The sequence below is a fragment of the Callospermophilus lateralis genome (genome assembly GCF_048772815.1).
Source record: "Callospermophilus lateralis isolate mCalLat2 chromosome 8 unlocalized genomic scaffold, mCalLat2.hap1 SUPER_8_unloc_1, whole genome shotgun sequence".
In the NCBI taxonomy this organism is placed as follows: domain Eukaryota; kingdom Metazoa; phylum Chordata; class Mammalia; order Rodentia; family Sciuridae; genus Callospermophilus; species Callospermophilus lateralis.
The window spans coordinates 2,668,681-2,681,455 of NW_027510150.1; positions in this window are offsets into that span (position 1 = coordinate 2,668,681).

The following is a 12,775-nucleotide window of genomic DNA, read 5'->3' on the forward strand; positions in this document are numbered from 1 at the left end:
AAATGAGAGGGCATTAGAATGGGAAAGACAGTTGAATTAATTGGACATTACTTTCCTATGTTCATATATGAATTAATATCCAGTGTAACTCCACATCATGTACAACCACAAAAATGGGAAGTTATGCTCTGTGTGTGTGTGTGTGTGTGTGTGTGTGTGTGTGTGTGTAATATGTCAGAATACATTCTACTGTCATTTATAGCTAAAAAGAACAATTTTTTTAAAAAGGCCTTCTGAAAGCCCTGAAAAACACTCTCTCCTTTTTCTTCTTACATGACCTCCTGAATTTTTTTTTTTTTTTTTTTTTTTGTCATTCAGGATCCTTTGCCTGGTTGAATTGTCTTGTATATGTCTGATTTTTCTGCTAGATGGTGAATTTTGAGGGACTTTTGAAAACAATGGTATGAATTTACATATAAATATAAACATGTATATGGGATTGATCCATTTCAGTTGACCCTTAAGCTACATCCTCTGTTCTTTTTATTCCTTTGTATTTTTCATTTTGAGACCATGTTCTGCTAAGTTGAACATCTAGCTACATTGCTGAGGCTGACCTTGAACTTGTGATTCCCTAGCCTCAACCTCCCTAATCACTGGGATTATAAATGTGCACCACCCCCACTGCATCTGGCTAAATTCATATGTTGTACTAACTGAGCTTAACTCTGTACACACCAGAGCTATTTTTCACATGTAGTAGCTGCCTTATGGGTGCCTACCTAGTGAAAATATGAAGGAACAGGTAAATCTTGCTGTCATGCAGTTTCCATGGGCCTGAAAGCAGAGCAAATTAAAAGAGGACAAAGCCCAACATAATTGCTATGCTTTTCCAAAGCACAGTGACCAGTTTGGGGAAGCAAGCATCTTTGGTTTATATTTGGTGGAACTTTTGACTTCAAGATGTAGGTAATAATTCCTGTGCATCATTAGCACCCAGCTGATTAAACCCAGCTCAAAAGAGGGTCTATTTCTGTTCATTGCTTCTGTGGTGAGGAAAAAGAGCTATAAACAGCTATATGATACAGGTGGAAAGGACACCTGACAACAACTCACATTCACTGATATATTCTAAAGCCACTGAAATAGCATGGAGAGACCTTGATTTCCATTATACCCAGGTGGCCTTCCCCCAGGCCAGATGGAAACTATGAGGCAATACAAAGGCTTAAATCAAAATTTTCAATTACCCTCAACATGCTTAATAGAGTCTCTCAGTTAGTGAAGAATTAATATCAGTAATCTAAAATGTGCCTAATATAGCCTTGAAAAATCTGTCATTTCTCAGTGATCAACACAGAGAAAGACCATGAGAAACTGTGACATAATCTACTATTGGGCAAACTGCAGGATTATCCTTATAATAGTCTATTCTAGTTTTAGGAAAGTTATCCCTCTTCTTGAATTTACAGGCTTCAAATGTGATGGTACCACACATACTATCATTGGGTCTGAATAAAAGTGAATGTTGGTTTTAACCTCAAACATATACTCTTCTTTAATGTGCTCTGGGTGTGTATAACATGTCATGGCTCCTTTAATTAAGCTTTGATTAGGCTTAATTAAAGCACCAACATGTCAAAATTATTGTATACCTTTAGTCAGATTAGAAAACTTTGATTAGGCTGAGGAAAGAGCTCAGAGGTAGGACACATGCTTAGTTTGTGTTTGGTGCTAGGTTTGGGGGGAGAGAGAGAGAGAGAGAGAGAGAGAGAGAGAGAGAGAGAGTGTGTTTTTCAAGATGGTGAATTACAGGAAGATTGATTTCCTAGTTGCTCCATGGCTCAGAATTCAAGCAGCAAGAGTTCTGCTGCTCAGTGAGGTGGATAAAATAGGAATTTCAGTAAATTAGATTATTGGACAGTGTCTTAGAGAGTCAGAAATTTGGTAAATTGAACAAAGAAGAAAGAGTACATTGGAGACCAGCCAGTGGTGGCAGTGGTAGAAGCACTGGTTCACCACAGAAGGAGGGAGAATGGAGAGAGGAACACTGTGGACAGATTTGGTATGGAAAAACCTGACATCAGAAAAGCAACTTAAACTTAGCTGATCCAGAGGCTGCACCATGAACTGGTGTTAAAAAAGGGCTCTGTTTCTCTCAACCACCCATTGTGAACCAATGCAGGAGCTATTTGAAGCAACCACACTACAGGTGCTGCTGTGGGAGCAGAGAGATCACAGCAATCACTGACATATTGCCCCATCAAGCACCTACCATGTGACCCAGGGTGTACCTAGCAGATCATGAGTGAAACAGGCACTGGTTCTGGCCTAAAAACAGACACACAGAACAATAGTAAAAAATGAAGGACAGACAAACCCATACAGATACAGTCATCCAATCCTCAACAATGGTGCCAAAAACATATATTGGAGAAATACAACCTTTTTAACAGATTCTGCTGGAACAACTGTTTGTATGTAAAAGAATGAAACTAGACCCTTATCTCTGACCCTGCACAGAAATCAACTCAATCTGGATCAAAAACCTTGGACTTCAACCAGAAACTATGAAACTTCTAGAAGAAAATATAGGGTCAATGCCCAAGCTTTTAGGCACAGGCATTGAATTTCTTGGATCCCTAAAGCTCAGGAAATACTGATAATTGTTAATAAGTCAGATAACATCAAATTAAAAAGCTTCTGCACAGCAAAGGAAGCAATTAGGAATATGAAGAGAAAACCCACAAAATGGGAGAAAATCTTTTTCTAACTACTCTTCTGACCCAAGATTAATATCTAGAATATATAAAAAGCTCAACAAACTAAACAGAAAAACAAATAACCCAGTTAATAATAAGCAAATGAATTAAACAGACACTTCTCAAAAGAAGAAATACAAATGGCCAACAAATGTCTGAAAATGCTCAATATAATTAGCAATTAGGGAAATGCAAACCAAAACTCACTGAGATTTCATCTCACACCTGTTGGAGTGGCAGTCATCAATAATACAAACAATAATGAATGGGAGGCTCACTAAGCAGGCACTCATGGATGAAATGTGAAGTCTGTGGCACTGGGCCAGGCCGAGTTGTGGTGGCTCAAGGTCAAGAATACATTCCTGAAATTTCCATAGAATGTTTTCATCAGCTCCAACCTTACAGTTGAGCTAGCCATGGAAAACCTCATTGAAGCCTCATCAGATATTACCATAACTGACATTCTCAAGAACTCTTCCTATCAAAAAGTTTCAGGGATGAAAATCTAAGACATGTTTCTACCATTTCAAGAAGTTCCTGTATCAGCCAACAACTTCTAGCAGATCAGGTAGTTTCTTTCATCATTAAATAGACACTCAAGCCACCAACCCAGAAGAGATCACAAAATATCTTTTTATCAAGGTTTTTCACAATGACCTGTTGAGAGTCATGAAACCAATTCTGTGAGTAACTGAAGGTTTTTAAAGAAAATAAAATATTTGTAGACCTTTTGCCTAAATTATGCACATCTCTAGGAATATTGAGATCCAATTCAATATATAAGAAAAGTATTTGATAGGAGGGATATGATGGATATCATGTATATTGACTAAGGACTGGCTTTCAGTCATTTGCTGATGGGTGTCACTTGGTGTCCATGACTGCAAGGTTAATATGCAGTCCAGCTTTATATTACCATGACTTTCAACTGGATGTAAAATTTGAGATTCACTTTTAGACTTTGAGGACATTTTTTGGAAAGATGTTATCATTATCAAGGACATGTATTTTTTTTCCTTTTTTTGGCTTTTTGATATTGTTGTTGTTATTGTTTCTGAATCATTAGCAATTATGAAATTTTAACCAAACTACAATAAATTGCTGTTAAAAATCGATCATATTTTTATTAAAAGAAAGAGAAATAATGAAATACAAGGAAGTATGTTCTTCATCTGGAAGTGTGAACATTGATGCCATTGAGCAAAATATTGACTGTAATCTTCCAAATTCAACTTCATTTGATCCACATTCCAAAAAGAAAAAAAAAGTACAAGACATTACAATGAAGATTACTTACAATATGGTTTTATCAAATGTGAAAAACTTTTTGCAAATAATAGGCCTCAATGAGTTATTTGTAAAAATTTTCCTACAAATAAAAGATTAAAACCTTCAAATTAAAGAGACATTTGGAATCACAGCATGCTGAACTTATTAATAAGCCTCTTGATATAAAGTTATCAACACAATTTCTTCTTTGTCCTGCTGCTGTTAGTGAGAAAGCCTTACTCTTATCATATTTAGTTGCATATCACGTGGCAAAAGAGAAAATGGCTCACACAGCTGCTGAAAAAGAGTATTCATGCAGCATGTCTAGATATGGTATGCACAATATTTAATGATAAGTCAGCAAATAAATTAAAAACTATACCTATTGACAATATCTTTTCAAATTCATACTATTGGAGAATATTTAAAATCAACACTTCTTATGCAGTTGCGATCTAGTGTAGATTTTGCAGTCCAGCTGGATGTAAGCACTGATATTCAAAGCTGCACAGTTGATGCAGCTTTTAGTTTAGTCAGACATGAATGGCAGGATGATCTCATGGAGGATTTAATTTTTGTGTTTTTTAAATTTACTCTCTCATTTAAGTGAATTAGATATTTTTACAGTATTGGAAAAGTGCATTGTTAGTCAATATAAATCAAACTGGAAAAAAGTGTATGAGAATTACAAGAGATGGAACAGAAAGCATAACTGGAAAACACAGAAGAGTAATTAAAAAGTTGCTGGAAATTATTACTAATGGTGCCATGTGGAATCATTGTTCTATACATCATGAAGTTTTCGCATTAGTGGAATCATTGTTCTTTACATTATGAAGCTTTAGCATCCAGAAAAATTCCACAGAATCTCATGGAAGTATTTAAAAATGCAGTAAATGTTGTTAATCTTATTAAAGGAATCTCACTGAATGACTGACTTCTTGAAAGATTTTGTTCAGAAATTGAAACTAATTACATCCACTTACTGTATCATACCAAAGTTTGTTGGTTGTCTCAAGGAAAAAATATTAACCAGGGTTTCTGAACACAGGAATAAAATTCCGAGTTTTTTAATTGAAAAATATCTCATTTAGCAATTTGTGTGTGTGTGTGTGTGTGTGTGTGTGTGTGTAGTGCATGGGATCGAACCCAGGGCTTGTGCATGCAAGGCAAGCACTCTACCAACTGGGCTATATCCCCAGCCCATTCTATTTTATTTAAATGTTAATGTAACATTGTATTTTATGACTTTATTATGTCATGTTATTCCTTAATATCAATAAAATTAATGATTTTATGTTTATTGAACAAAAAAATACAAAGAATAAGAAATTCTGGAGAGGATGTGGAAAAAAAATGGAACACATTTTCACTGTTGTAGGGACTAAAAATTAGGACAACTAGAATGGAAATCAGTATGGAGGGTCCTCAAAAGACTAGGCATGGGACCACCATATGATTCAGCTATACTACTCCTCTGTATTTATCCTAAAGAACCATAATTCACCATACTGAAGTACATGCATACATAGCATATTTATGGTACAGCCAAAGTATGCAACCATCATAGGAATACTTCAATAGATGAATGGATAAAGAAAAATGAAATTACAGAAAAAAATGGATGGAACCATTGTGGTAAGTGAAATAAACCAATCTCAGAAGGTTTTCATATGTTTTTCTCATATTTGGAAGCTAGAGAGAAAAATGGAAAAGGAAGTTGAAAGGCTGGTATGTCATTTCCTTTAATGAAAATTGAAGAAAAATTAGTAGCAGAAAAGAACCAGCAGGTAGGAGAAGGGAGGTAAAGGGGGAAAGGTTGGGAAGGGATATTGACCAAATTATATTGTTATATTTTGTACATATATGGGTAGGAGACAACAAATTCCACCATTTTGTACAATTATAATGCATCAATAAAAATTTGGAAAATGAAAAAAATAAATTAATTTAAAAATTTTAAAAAGAAAACTTTATGACCTACTAGAGACATACAATTTCTTCATGTAAAGAGACTGGGGGATAATCATTAAGTGTAATCAAGAAGCATGACAAGCCGAGTGATTCCTCTACACATCTCTCCTTGCTCATGTAGCTGCTCTCTGCCTTGTGTTAATCTTTCCCTCTTCCTATTTTTGGGGCTGAGAATGTTGAGGCTTAGGTTACTACAGAAAACAGCTGTAGTCCAATTAATTGCATACTCATATTAACATTACTTATGACTCTGGAAATTAGTAAGTTTTCTACCTATGGGAAAGGTTTTGCTTTGAAATGTCTTGATTCTGATTTTACTCTATAAAATATCTTTTGATATGTGAGCAGATAATACATATTTTGAATAGGAAAAAAATTATTAAAAATTCTGGGGTGGGCTAGAAAATGGAGGTCAAATAAAATGACAATTACTGTTTGTATAAAGGAAAGAAATATTTTGGATACTCACTGAATGCATCCATCTTAAATACTATTAAATTAATATTAAATATTTTTCACTTGAGCTGTTTCAAAGTATATCATAATTTGGGTTTTATTGTAAAATGTACATAAAATAAAAGCCAATAGTGAGTGTTGTCTCATAGAAAGCAAAAAGGAGGAAAAATGAATTCTATCACTGTGTTGTGCTCTAGAGGCTGTAGGAAAGCTCTGGTAGAGGTAGGAGTGACTGTGGGCCACGTCTTCATTCCCACCAGTTCAAGATTCAAATATGACATTCAGATTTGAAACACTATGCTGATATCTCCCTGCTGCACTGACTAAAGCAACTTGGGTTCCAGCAAAAGCACTGTGATTATTCAAACTGGGGCTCTGGCTCTTCTTCCATACATGCTACTAGATGTTCCTTAGTAAAATGAAGGTATTGTACTGAGAGAGAGTAAACCCACAGCCCCCCCCCCCCCAGGCACCAGTGAACAGACCTCCCAACTGGTTTCTAATATGCTCAGATCCATCACTCATAATCAGCACATTCAATCCCCAGCAGCAGCAGCAAAGAACTAGTAGCCCAAAACCTTCCCAGTGGGACAAGAGTTCCTGGCTGCAGCCCAGAAAGCACTGACAAGGGGATGTCACAAAGCTCAGGTTTTTGAGGAGGGATGTGTGCTTCATGATCTGAAATAGGCCAACAGTTCCCATCTGGTACACAGGGAGAGGCTGGCACAGGTCCCACAGGAAGCCAGAACTTGGAGGAACTATCCCATCAGCGGCAACTAAGTTCTGTTCTGGATGAGAAACTAAGAGTGAGGGTGGTCAGGGCATGACTTCTGCCAAGGCTTCTGACAAGTAGGCCCCTCACTCTTAAAGACATGCACTGTACCATGTACCCTGGAAGGCCTGATGCTAAGTGGTCAGACCTGAGCTGTCTAAGAGCAGGCCTTGAAGCTGTGCTAGGCATCATAAGTTTTAGAGTAGGGGAGACTGTGGTGGTTGTGAAGGCCCTGGGTGGGGTGGATGTTGGCAGGAAAGCTTGGGCCTAACATGAGCTGATGCTTGCTTTTTAGCCCCAATGAGGCTGGGCCTGTGCTGTCTCATGTGGTCAGTCAGTGCCAACTGGGGGAGATAGCTTGTCCCTCACTTTGGTGGGCCATAGCAGCAGAGCAGAAGCGGGGTTGATAGGACATTAGTGGAGCCCTATGGATGGCGGCAGCCATATCCAGGCTTTGTGTCTCTTGGCCACACCCCTTCTGGAGGTGATTGAGCCCCATGGCAAGTGGGGTCTAGAATTACTTAATAAAGCTGTAACTGGGGCAGGGGCTGGCTTGGTGGTAGAGTCCTTTCCTGGCATGCACGAGGCTCTGGAATCCATCCCTAGTTCCTCCCCTGCAAAAAGCTGGAATCATCCTGGGCAAACTAGAGGAAGACAGTGACTTGTATTTTTCATACCAAGGCAGGAAGTCAGATGCAGGCCCAGGTCACTTTCTGTATTTCCCTGGCCTTGCTCATCCATCTCCTCCTTCTGCAAGCTTCTTTTTCCCTGGGCCTCACCAGTGTGCTGGGCTCCCTCGTCTCCTTCTACTCAGTCATCAGCAGCTTTGGGCAGTAAATGACCATGTCCTTCCTTCTCTGTTCCTTCAGAGAGGGCCCAGCAAAAGGACCCCTTTCCCCTAGCTGGATGTTTTGCCCTGTTGAGAGCCACAGCCGAAGGGGCCCCAGCAAACTTTCAGACTGCCAGCTGATGAGCTGAAGGGGCCCCAGCAAACTTTCAGACTGCCAGCTGATGATTGGCTCATAGCAGCCCCAGCAACATCTAGCTGATTGGCTCCTCTGTGGTGATGCTCATTGGGCTGTTTCCCTGCCCTTTCAGACCATGGAGCTGCTTATTGGGGGACTTTTTTGGCTCCGCCCATGCGACCCAGCCAATCGGCCTCAAGAGCAGGAGGATTGTGGGAGGAAGAGGTTGTTGGGGTGTGTGGCTTGGGGGAAGCCGGTGGTGGCAGTTGGGCTCTGAGGGTTTTTTCCTGAGGAGCTGTTTTGTTTATCATGTGTGGTTCTAAAAATAAAGTTAGTTTCTTTTGACAAGTGGCTCCTGAATTGTGCCCAGCCAGACTGCGGCATTTGGTGGCCCGTACGGGGAACGAACCCGCGACCTTGGCGTTATCAGCACCAAGCTCACATTGGACACCTTTCTCATTCTTATTTTCACAGTCTACCTGGCCTCCTGATTACCCATGGTCAGTTGTGACTAAGTCTACAGTGTGGTAGGGATAAGACTCATGCCTACCCCTTGGGATGGCATCCGAGCTCCCTGTGCTGTGCTGAGTGCTGGAAAGTTCCAAGCACATGAAGATTCTCTGTGCATGGTGATACCTAAGTTAATTCCTCCAAGTGGATGCAGGAGGACTGAGGCTCTTCCCTCATGAATTGGCCTTGGGGCCAAGCCCAGACCCCACAGGCTGTCCTTGAGTAGTGGCTAAGTTGAGGGAAGCAGTGCTCAGCCAGCACCTGGGTGGAGTAGAAGACAAAGCAACCCCTCCCCACCTTGCCTGGATAGCACTCAGGCTTTCTAGTGTGTTCTTGGTAGAGGAAGCCAGGTGGTTTAAGCACAGCTTTCAATGGGCCTCAGTGGTCTTGCTTCCTCCCCCAGCACAGGTACCTTAGGAAGATCAGTCTCTTCCAGAGGGAGGCCTCCCCTTCACCAGGGATTCCAGGGATCAACAGATCTCTGTTGACTTGCAGCACAGCCATGAATGACCAGTAAGTGGCACTCCAGTGGGGGGGGGGCTTCTGACTGGTGAGCCCCCGTATTTTCCTATGTCCCTAAAATGAACATGGGGAGGAGGGAGGCAGCCCGCAGTTGAAGGGGTGTCCTGCTTAGCAGGCACATAGTCTGCTGCTGTGCATGGCTCTGTCTTCCTGTGGCCCCATGTGTTCAGGTTGTCAGAGCTTGTTTCCCACCCTCCTGGTCCAGCCATGGCCCTGGTCCCTGAGTGATGCCTGCTCTTCCCAGGTGTGATGGAGCTGCTCTCACTAGATTACCTGACTTCACTCTTCTACCACATTTCCAAAACTGTGCTGGCCGCTGTCATCATTATGGCTGTGGCCCCCCTCTTTGATACCAAGATCTTCAGGACACTCTGGAACCTTAAAAACCAGATGATGGTGGCCATATCTGTCATCCCAACCACTTGGGAGGCTCAGGCAGGAGGATGGCAAGTAGGAGAGCAGCCAGGAAAATTTAGCAGGATCATCTCTCAAAATAGAAAGGGCAGGGGTGCAGCTCAGTGGGAGAGCACTTGCCAAGGCTGCATGAGACCCTAGGGTGCAATCCCCAAGTGCTAAAAAAAGTATGTGCTGGTCCCAAAGCTGAAAACACTGTAGCACTTTGTCTGGAAACCCTGAGGGCACCCTTAACCACTCATCCCCACAAATCCATTTTGTTTTGCTTCCTAAAGAAGTATAAGAACTTATGTAGTTGGTGTTGCTTCCTTCACATGGCCCCAGGGAGTCACCAAATGAAAGTAGTGATTATTTTATCATATCCCAGAACTTCCATGCACATTTCATCTTTAGAGTAGCCTTGGAACACATTGACATGCCTGTGTGCAATATAAGGCTCTTCTGAGGGAAGCTGAGGCTCAAGGAGGTGGACATTTCAGAGTCTCATATGTTGGGGAGACTCTGGAACTGAAGTTTGCCCTCAGAACACCTCCTCAGAGAAAAATATTTGTAAGTCTGGATGTTTGTGATCCCCACACACCCATTTCCTGGGTTTCTTGATGTCCCCTTGACAGCCCTGCTGCTCCCCTCCCTCCAAGGTCCCTTGAGGGAAGATGCAGGAGTGTACTGCCTGAACCTCTGTCTAACACCTGTGTACCAGCTGTGGTCTGTGGCAGCTGCCCCTGAGGCTCCAGAATGGAAGCTTCTGGGGCTGCTTTGTGTCCATGACCAACATTACTCCACATGTGAGGACTAGAAGGCCATCCTGCTGAATGTAGGGTGCATAGGGCTCAGGTGGTAGTGCAGTGTCTGGGAGCAGAGTCAACTCTCAGCAGAGTTCTCTTGCAGGGCTGGACTTGCTACAGCTCTGCATCATGTTCCTGCTGTGCTTCTGGGAGGTCCAGCACAGTGTCCTGGCTGGGACTCTGGTGTCTTCACTCATCCTCCTGCACTCCGTAGTCAGGCACAAGAGCCAGATGCCAGTCAGGGTGGGCACTCAATAGTGGGACTAATTGGCCCAGCTATCCTGATGTCTGTCTGAGTTCATGGGGTGTCTTTGGTCAGAGCTGAAGGTTGTTGTGCACTGCAGCAGTCTCCACAGTGCCTGGCCTCTTGCCAGCACCGCTGCTGTTCCTCCAGCTCACTGGACTTGACTTGGGCTTCCAGCTTGGGACAGGCCAGGCCTGGAAGAGGCTGTGTCCAAACTGCCTATAGGACTGAAACTCTTCCCTCTGCCTTCCAGGTGTCAGAGGGCCCCCGTTCCTGTCCTGCATGTGACCAGTAGCCTGTACCATCGAAGCCCTGTTGGAGGCAATATTGAACAGGCCTAGGAAGGTATGTGGCTGTGCTAAGGTCACTTTGAGCCCCTGCTGCCCTGTGTTCCATGGCCCTCTATTGCCCTACCCTGGCTTTTAGGACCCGAGGCCAAGCCCAAGCCATCAGGGAGATGGTTGCCTGCTTGCAAATTAATGAGGCTGACACACAGAAGGTCCCCAATGGGCTATGAGCTCTGTACTTCAACAAGGACCATAGTACCCCAAGCATGACTCTCCCTAGTAGCCAGGGACATGTGGGCCCTGCCACTCTGACATCCTCACTGACTGTGACAGAGTGGCCTGCCCCCCAGGATCCCCATGGTGCTGAGATGTCTTAAAGTACATCCATATCTGCAACCATGGTGCTGGGGCTCATATACCTCCCGGAGGACTTCCACAGGCAGGGCGCTGCCCTGGTCTTCAAGGTAGGCATGGCCTGACCCCCCAGTCTCTGACCTGGGTTCTTTATAGACCGCCTGATCTTCACCTTCTGCCTGTCCTCTAGGGGCCACTCCCTCTGCTGTCAGTACTGATACACTTCTGCAGTCAGGTTGTACTTAGTGCTGAGGACATCTGGATCCAGACCCTTTCTTGTAGGTGTCACATTCTGGGTCATGTTTGCAGAACACTCCTCTTGGTTGTCTTTGGAGACTGTTCATGTAGAGATTCCTCCCCTGGCAGCACCCCCTGGGTAGGCTGCCCTTCCTTGACCTACCTATGTCAAGGTGAAATGGCCTCTCCAGGCACTCAGGCTTGTCCAGCCTGGCTGTCCACCCAAAGTGTCGGGAGGGCCATTGCCCTGGACTAGAGTTTGTCTGTCCCCAGATGCTAGTGCTCTGTGCCCTACGAGCTGCTGATCTAAAGGTGTTCCAGTACTTCTCTGTCCTGGAGGAGGCAGGTGGGTGCAGCATTTGACTTAGCTAGCATGCTGATTCTCTTTTCTATCACACTTCAGAGTCTCTTTGGGATCAACCTCTGACACAAAGTTGGGGAGTAGGCAATAGCCTTAATTCTATAAAGTGAACCACCCTTACTTCTGCTTTTTTAGAGCTTGAAAAACCTGTATCTTTGGCCGAGAAATAACTGCAGCAATACCGAGGGACCGAGCCCTACAACAACTGTAAAGACCACAACCCAGAACAAAAGAGAGTTCTGCTAAGGGCTTAATCAGGCCCTCATTGGGTGTCTGGCATTTAAAGTACTACCAGAAGATCCCTGTCACTGTGATTTGATACCGGATGCCATCTTATAGACATACTGACCCAATGGAGCAGAGAATGCACTGCAAAGTGACCCCAGAAGAAGAGGGAGCCCATGGGAGGGACAGGTGGGATTCTAGTGTTCCTTGGGAAAACTGGAAAAAATTTCTTTCTGTCCCCTGGGCATGCCTTGGCAAGAGCCTACCAGATTGACAGACTAAATGACAGAGAAAGGAACAGGCTTTCACAGCTGGGTGGGTGAGGTGTGTTGTACCCAGCACCTGCCCAGGTGTATACTGAGCTCCAGCCAGGGAGGAGTCTCAGAGATGTCAGATCTTGATGCGGCATCCATGCTGTGGCTGGGGAGAACACCAAGGAGAGCCAAATGACTTCAAGTCTGTTTCAAAAGAATTCTGTTTTGTTTTTTTTTTTTAAATTGAAGTAATAGATTTGGCATTTTTGTAAAAATATTAAACATCTATGGTTTAAAAAAATGTAGGAAACCACTACTCCGGTTTTCATCTACTCTGGTGACCACCCCAGAACTTCCTGCTCCCTGGAATACACACATATGTCAGTGTGTGGGCACACACCTGGCTCCACATGCTCCATTCATGGTGCTCTATGACTTGCATTT